This window comes from Trachypithecus francoisi, unplaced genomic scaffold (genome assembly GCF_009764315.1).
Source record: "Trachypithecus francoisi isolate TF-2019V2 unplaced genomic scaffold, Tfra_2.0 Contig00612, whole genome shotgun sequence".
Lineage (NCBI taxonomy): Eukaryota > Metazoa > Chordata > Mammalia > Primates > Cercopithecidae > Trachypithecus > Trachypithecus francoisi.
This window is the reverse complement of record NW_022680767.1, coordinates 35,723-41,113: the sequence shown is the minus strand read 5'-3', so window position 1 is coordinate 41,113 and position 5,391 is coordinate 35,723. Positions and strand designations below refer to the sequence as shown.

The 5,391-nt window shown below is 45.4% G+C and overlaps 1 pseudogene; it reads right to left on the bottom strand.

Annotated features, from left to right (window-relative positions):
• Positions 1–628: 628 nt before the first annotated feature.
• Positions 629–2,176, bottom strand: LOC117087102 (annotated as a pseudogene).
• Between the last annotated feature and the right edge of the window lie 3,215 nt (positions 2,177–5,391).

Here is a 5,391-nt window from a genome sequence, read left to right as displayed (position 1 = left end):
CATCAGGCTTCAGGTTCAGAAGCATGGAGGACTGGTAGCGGGCCCTCTGTGCTTGGCGTGTGACAATTCCAGTGGCTTTCTTGGCACCATCAGATGCCTGGTGCCACAAACTTGGGTCTACTCCTAGAGGGACAAGGAGTTCCTCCTTGTCCTTAATTGCTTATGTGCCTTCACTCAGTGAACCCAATGGGAAGGACAACCTGACTTTTTAAACCGAAGGGTTGGGCCTGAACGATTATTATTGGCCCACGTGCCTTCTAGGTGCGGAATGTGTGTTCCTGTGGTATTGATGTTGACATCCCTGCGGATTCAGCCACAGGTTTCTGACAAGCTAGAGGAAGCAATGGTAATTTTGGCTTTTTTGGTGTGGTCTTCAGATAATGAAAAGCTTTTGTAAAACAGCTGATGTCAATATGAGTTCTATGGCTTCAATCTCCTTTAAAAATAAAATTCTTAAGGGTCCAAAACAAAGAGGGGGGCAAACTAAAACAAAAAAAAGGAAAAGAAAGAAAACCTAATCAAAACAAGAAAAAAGAAAAAAATTGCTGATATTGCCACAAGTCTTAGAAATCTCCTGACGTGCTGAAACCAAATGGCCATAAGTTCAAAACAATCACTGACTTGTTTTTTAATTTTTTGTAGTTTCTTTTTGCTCTTTCTGCCCCTTTGCCATCCGATTGGTGATGTTATTCAAACAGGACCGGATCCCTGCTAAGTGCAGGAGTGACCCCGCAGCTTCTTTCATCTCCTCATCATCGCTCTTGGGGGCTTTTCAGTGCGTCTCTTTTTGAGAGGCAGTGTGTCGCTGGGGACCTTCCTGACCTCGCGAAGCGCTGGCACTTCTTGTGCGGGATGTGTACCCGCTATTCCCCAGAATCCTTGGCCGCCTTCTGGCTGTGCTTCCTGTCATCCTCTTCTGTGTTGCTGTGGCTCTCGTGGTTCCGGAAGCTCCCCTTGCTGCCCTCGCTGCCCTCCTGGGTCCCCTTGGTGGCAAACTCATAGTTGTTGTCGGCGGAGGAGGAGGAGGAGATGGAGTGGCTGGTGGGCGAGGTGCTCCGGGCGTTGGAGGACTTGGCACTGCTGTAGTTGTGATCCTCCTTGGGGTCTCCCTGACCACCGGAAGCCACACGATGACTGGCTCTCAGTCCGCATACGGCAGCTGGTGATGCCATTCCTCATGGCCGCGGTCACCCCAATAGGAGTGATTGGCAGCGGCCGCACGCTGGGAAACAGCCCTCGGCTCAGGACTCGCACTGCGTTTTGGATCACTCTTGTAGGAAAACCTGCTTGTGTCTCAGGGGGAGTATTCAAAAGCATCATGGCACTGGCAGCATCAATGTCAGGATCTTGGAGAAGGGCTCCATTTCTCTTGAAGAAGGCACTGGCCAGCCAGATGAGTGGACCTGATGTGCTTTGATATGCCTGAGGAAAGGTGGGAGGTGTATTGAATACGTGTGGGTGTGGGTGATAAGGTGTCTTTTTCAAAGCCTGAATTAGATTTTGTCTATACTCTGGGTCTATGCACCACAAACGACCCTTTCCCAATACTCTGGCTCCTCTCTTTGTCCACTTCCTTAAAACACTTATTCAATGACAAATTGTGTCTCACTGAGTTTTTCCACCCAGTAGGTGCATTTGCAAAATCAGAACATGTTCCAAGATCCAGTTGTAGATATCCTTCATTGGCAGGCGCTTGGTTGAGAGTCCTCCATGGCCATAATATGAGGCACTGAAGGAGTAGGGGGTTTGCAGTTGGGTTCTGCCTGGCACCGTAGGGCATGTCAGAGTGGGCGGGGACCGGGGAGGTGTCATCGTCCAGGTCCTGGACAGGGCTGACATTCCTGAGGACCGACTCCCCAAAGCTCTTCAGCAAGTTCTTGCTCTCATGCAGCCAGTTCAGGTTGGTCAGCTCTTCATCTTCCATGGCCCCCTCTTCTAATCGGATGTCAGGCAGAGAAAGTCGAGGTCATCTTCTTCCTGAAGGGCCTTGGAGAAACCGCTGCCCGGGTAACACTGACTCAGTCCACTGGAGACACTAATTCCTGAGCTTCAGGCTTCTTACTGGGAGGCATGACTGGACCCATTTACGTGAAGGCTTCTGGCCAGAGCGGGGCACGGAGGCACAGGGGCACCGCGGCCCTTCAGCGAGAGCCGACAAACTTTCGCAGGTGCCCGGCGGCCATTGCTCGGTGGCCCCGCTAAAGACGCGCCGGTGCGGCGCAGCAAGCCCCAGCGGCAAGCCCGGGCGGCAGGAGGCAGGGGCTGCCTGGGGCGGAGGCGGCAGGGGCGCGGGGGTCGTGGCGCTGGCATGGGACAGGCGGCGTCTGCCACCGTGCGTCCTCCTGCAGGACCCGCCGCTCTCCCCGCCCTGTCCCCGCAATGCCTTTGTTATACTTCCATTAGGGGTGGTGTTTGGGATGAAGGTGCAACACTGAGTTTTGATCATGATGCAAACTCCTCCTCTTTCTGCTAATATGACGTCTACGGCTATCCTATTTTCCTAAGCCATCTGGCTAATAGTCCCTAATTGTTCAGCCATTTAACAGCATCTCTAGTGTAGTTAATAAATCGCTGTTGGTTGTAATAGATGTAGTTTATCCAATCTACATTTTTATTAATTGTCACCCACCAAAGTATTGACTCAAATCCTGCAGTTATTTGATTTCAGGCTTTAAATTGATCTGGTATTCCCCATGGGACTCTAATTGTGTCTAAATAGACATGAGAGTCAAAAGACCCATAAGGGGCTTCTCTTGCTTTACAGTGTCTTGTTTTTCCTTCCTCTGGTTGATGAAATGCCAGGGTGAAAGGGATAGCCAATTGGACTAAAGCACAAGTGCCACTCCAGTTATCTGGCAAAGTGTCCAGTAAAGATCCACCACAATACCACCACACATCCACTCAGGGATGAACAAGGACTGACTGATTGATAAGCTCTTGAAAATTCTTAAGCTCACTGCATCCCTTCAGGTCTCCAAGTAACACTAAGTTTCCTCCCTGTTGTGACAGACACGAAGTGAACTTAGTGTTGGGAGACGGAAGCTGGATGGCCCTCAGGGTCTGACTCGCAGAGTGTTGGACCTCGGGATATAGCAGAGAGCGAGCTTGGCATGACTTATTACTCCAGGCTGTAGAATCCTGGAAAAGAGCTACCATGCAGCCTGGTCAACTGGAGGACCACCTTAGTGGAAAGGGGACAATCTGGGCCTCTGGCCTGCCATGTGTACGAACATAACAATTGCTTTTGTTTAACATGTGGACAGAATATTTGATCCATTCCAACCAGGCATTTGCATCTTGGTATCCTGTCTTAATTGCCAACGTTCATTTTAAGTCTTTAACTTCTATGATCCTCTAGTAAAATGAATGTATAGTTTTAGGAAATTACAAAAACTGGCTGGGGCAGTCCGTCCTTGCTCTTTAGTGGTCCAGAAAATGTTGGACCAACTATGGCATAAAAGCTCTACATCAGGGGACAAGACTCCTGGTTGACACTGGGGTCTTTATCGAAATCTCCCCAGATTAAATGGTCCTAATTTACTAATGCCCAGTCTGAGGAGGGTCAGGAGAGACAGAGATACTTTTCTGAAGTAGAGAGATGTCTTTGACTTGGCAAGTCCCCACAGGGTATTATAACAAGACAAGCATTAAATGCAATAGTTTGAGGTGAAATTGACTTGGTTATGTTAATAACTAGATGGTCAGCAATAGAGTGAGGAAAGAAGAAAGACTAATAGAATAGATGAGAGTTAAATTTTTCTTAGCTTTAGTTTGGTAGGGTTTTTCCCTGTGACTATGGTACACAACTCTGGAGGGGGTGGCGCTTTCTTGACTCAGGTGTGATGAGTTCACCCCTTTTTCACTGTACGAACAGCAGTCTCGGTGGTTAGCAGCACAAGGTAGGGTCCTTCTCAGGCTGGCTCAAGTTTTCCTTCTTTCCACCCTTTGATGAGATCATGATCTTCAGGCTGTGCTGGTTTACTGGAAATTCTAGGGGTGGTACCTGTGCTAAAAGATTTTTAGTTTTGAGGGAAAGGAAAGTGGAAGATAAACCAAGTATATAATTCTAAGAAACTGACCTTTTGTTTTAAATGTGGGGACATCAGCAGTGGACTTTATCATCCTTGATGACTTCTTACTGAGAAATTTCCTTTAGCACCCATTTTTAATAGTTTTTAGATCAAAGAAAGCCAAACATCATCTTATATTTGACAATGCTTCCTGTATGATTTACCAGATAAGCCAATTTCACCTTTATATTAGTGTGTTATTAATGTTAAACTTAGTTTTAATAAAGCTTTGTAGACATACATATTCAATTTTTAATGTCTGACCATAAGGTAAGATTTTTATAGACTCTTTAACCTTTTATATTTTTTTGTAAAGAGCAGGATAGTGCTTTAAGAAAAATCTGTTGTGCTTTTATTTAACTGTTGTTTGAAATGCTTGTTCCCTGGTGCCATAAAGAAACAGCACTTGAACATAAATTTAATTTATTTAGTAAGGCTATTTTTACTTCCTGCAGTAAGGTATACTCGCCAGCAGTTTTGCCATGAGAGTACACTCAACAAAGGAGACAGGGTCATTTATAACCTGACACGTCCACCCTACTACTGTGTCCAGTTTCCACTGGCTGGAACAGGACCTTACATTCTGTATTTGTCCTGATTGGCTAGCAACTTAGAACTTTTTAAAAGAGGCAAAGGTAGAAGAGAACAAAGGAAGGAGGAAGTAACTTGTGGAATGCTAAGAAAGGTAAAAACACTTTTCAATAAGGAAGAGGAACAAGCTATGACCTAATGCTTGATTGGACCAGTATAAGCATCCCAGGGCAAATATTTAGGAGCACAGGTCTTTGAATAAATTTTGCTTCTAAGAGAAGTTACTGTTTATTCCTAATTAGACGGGGAGGAAAGTCTTTGAAGAGGAACCTCTGCTTTACTTTTTACAATATTCCCCCTCTTTTTATTTCATAATTTCTCTTCAAACTTGTTTAATATATTTTGACTTAATTGCTTTGTTTGTCCTTGTAAAAGAAGTATTTTTTTTAATAGGGTAGAGGAGAGTGGTGTGGGAAGTAAAGGACCCCGAACAGAGGGACTGGCTGAAGCCACGGCAGAAGAACATAAATTGTGAAGATTTCGTGGACATTTATTAGTTCCCCAAATTAATACTTTTATAATTTCTTACACCTGTCTTTACTGCAATCTCTGAACATAACTTGTGAAGATTTCATGGACACTTATCACTTCCCCAGTCAATACTCTTATAATTTTCTATGCCTGTCTTTAATCTCTTAATCCGATCATCTTTGTAAGCTGAGGATGTATGTCACCTCAGGACCCTGTGATGATTGCGTTATCTGTACAAATTGTAAAACATGTGTATTTG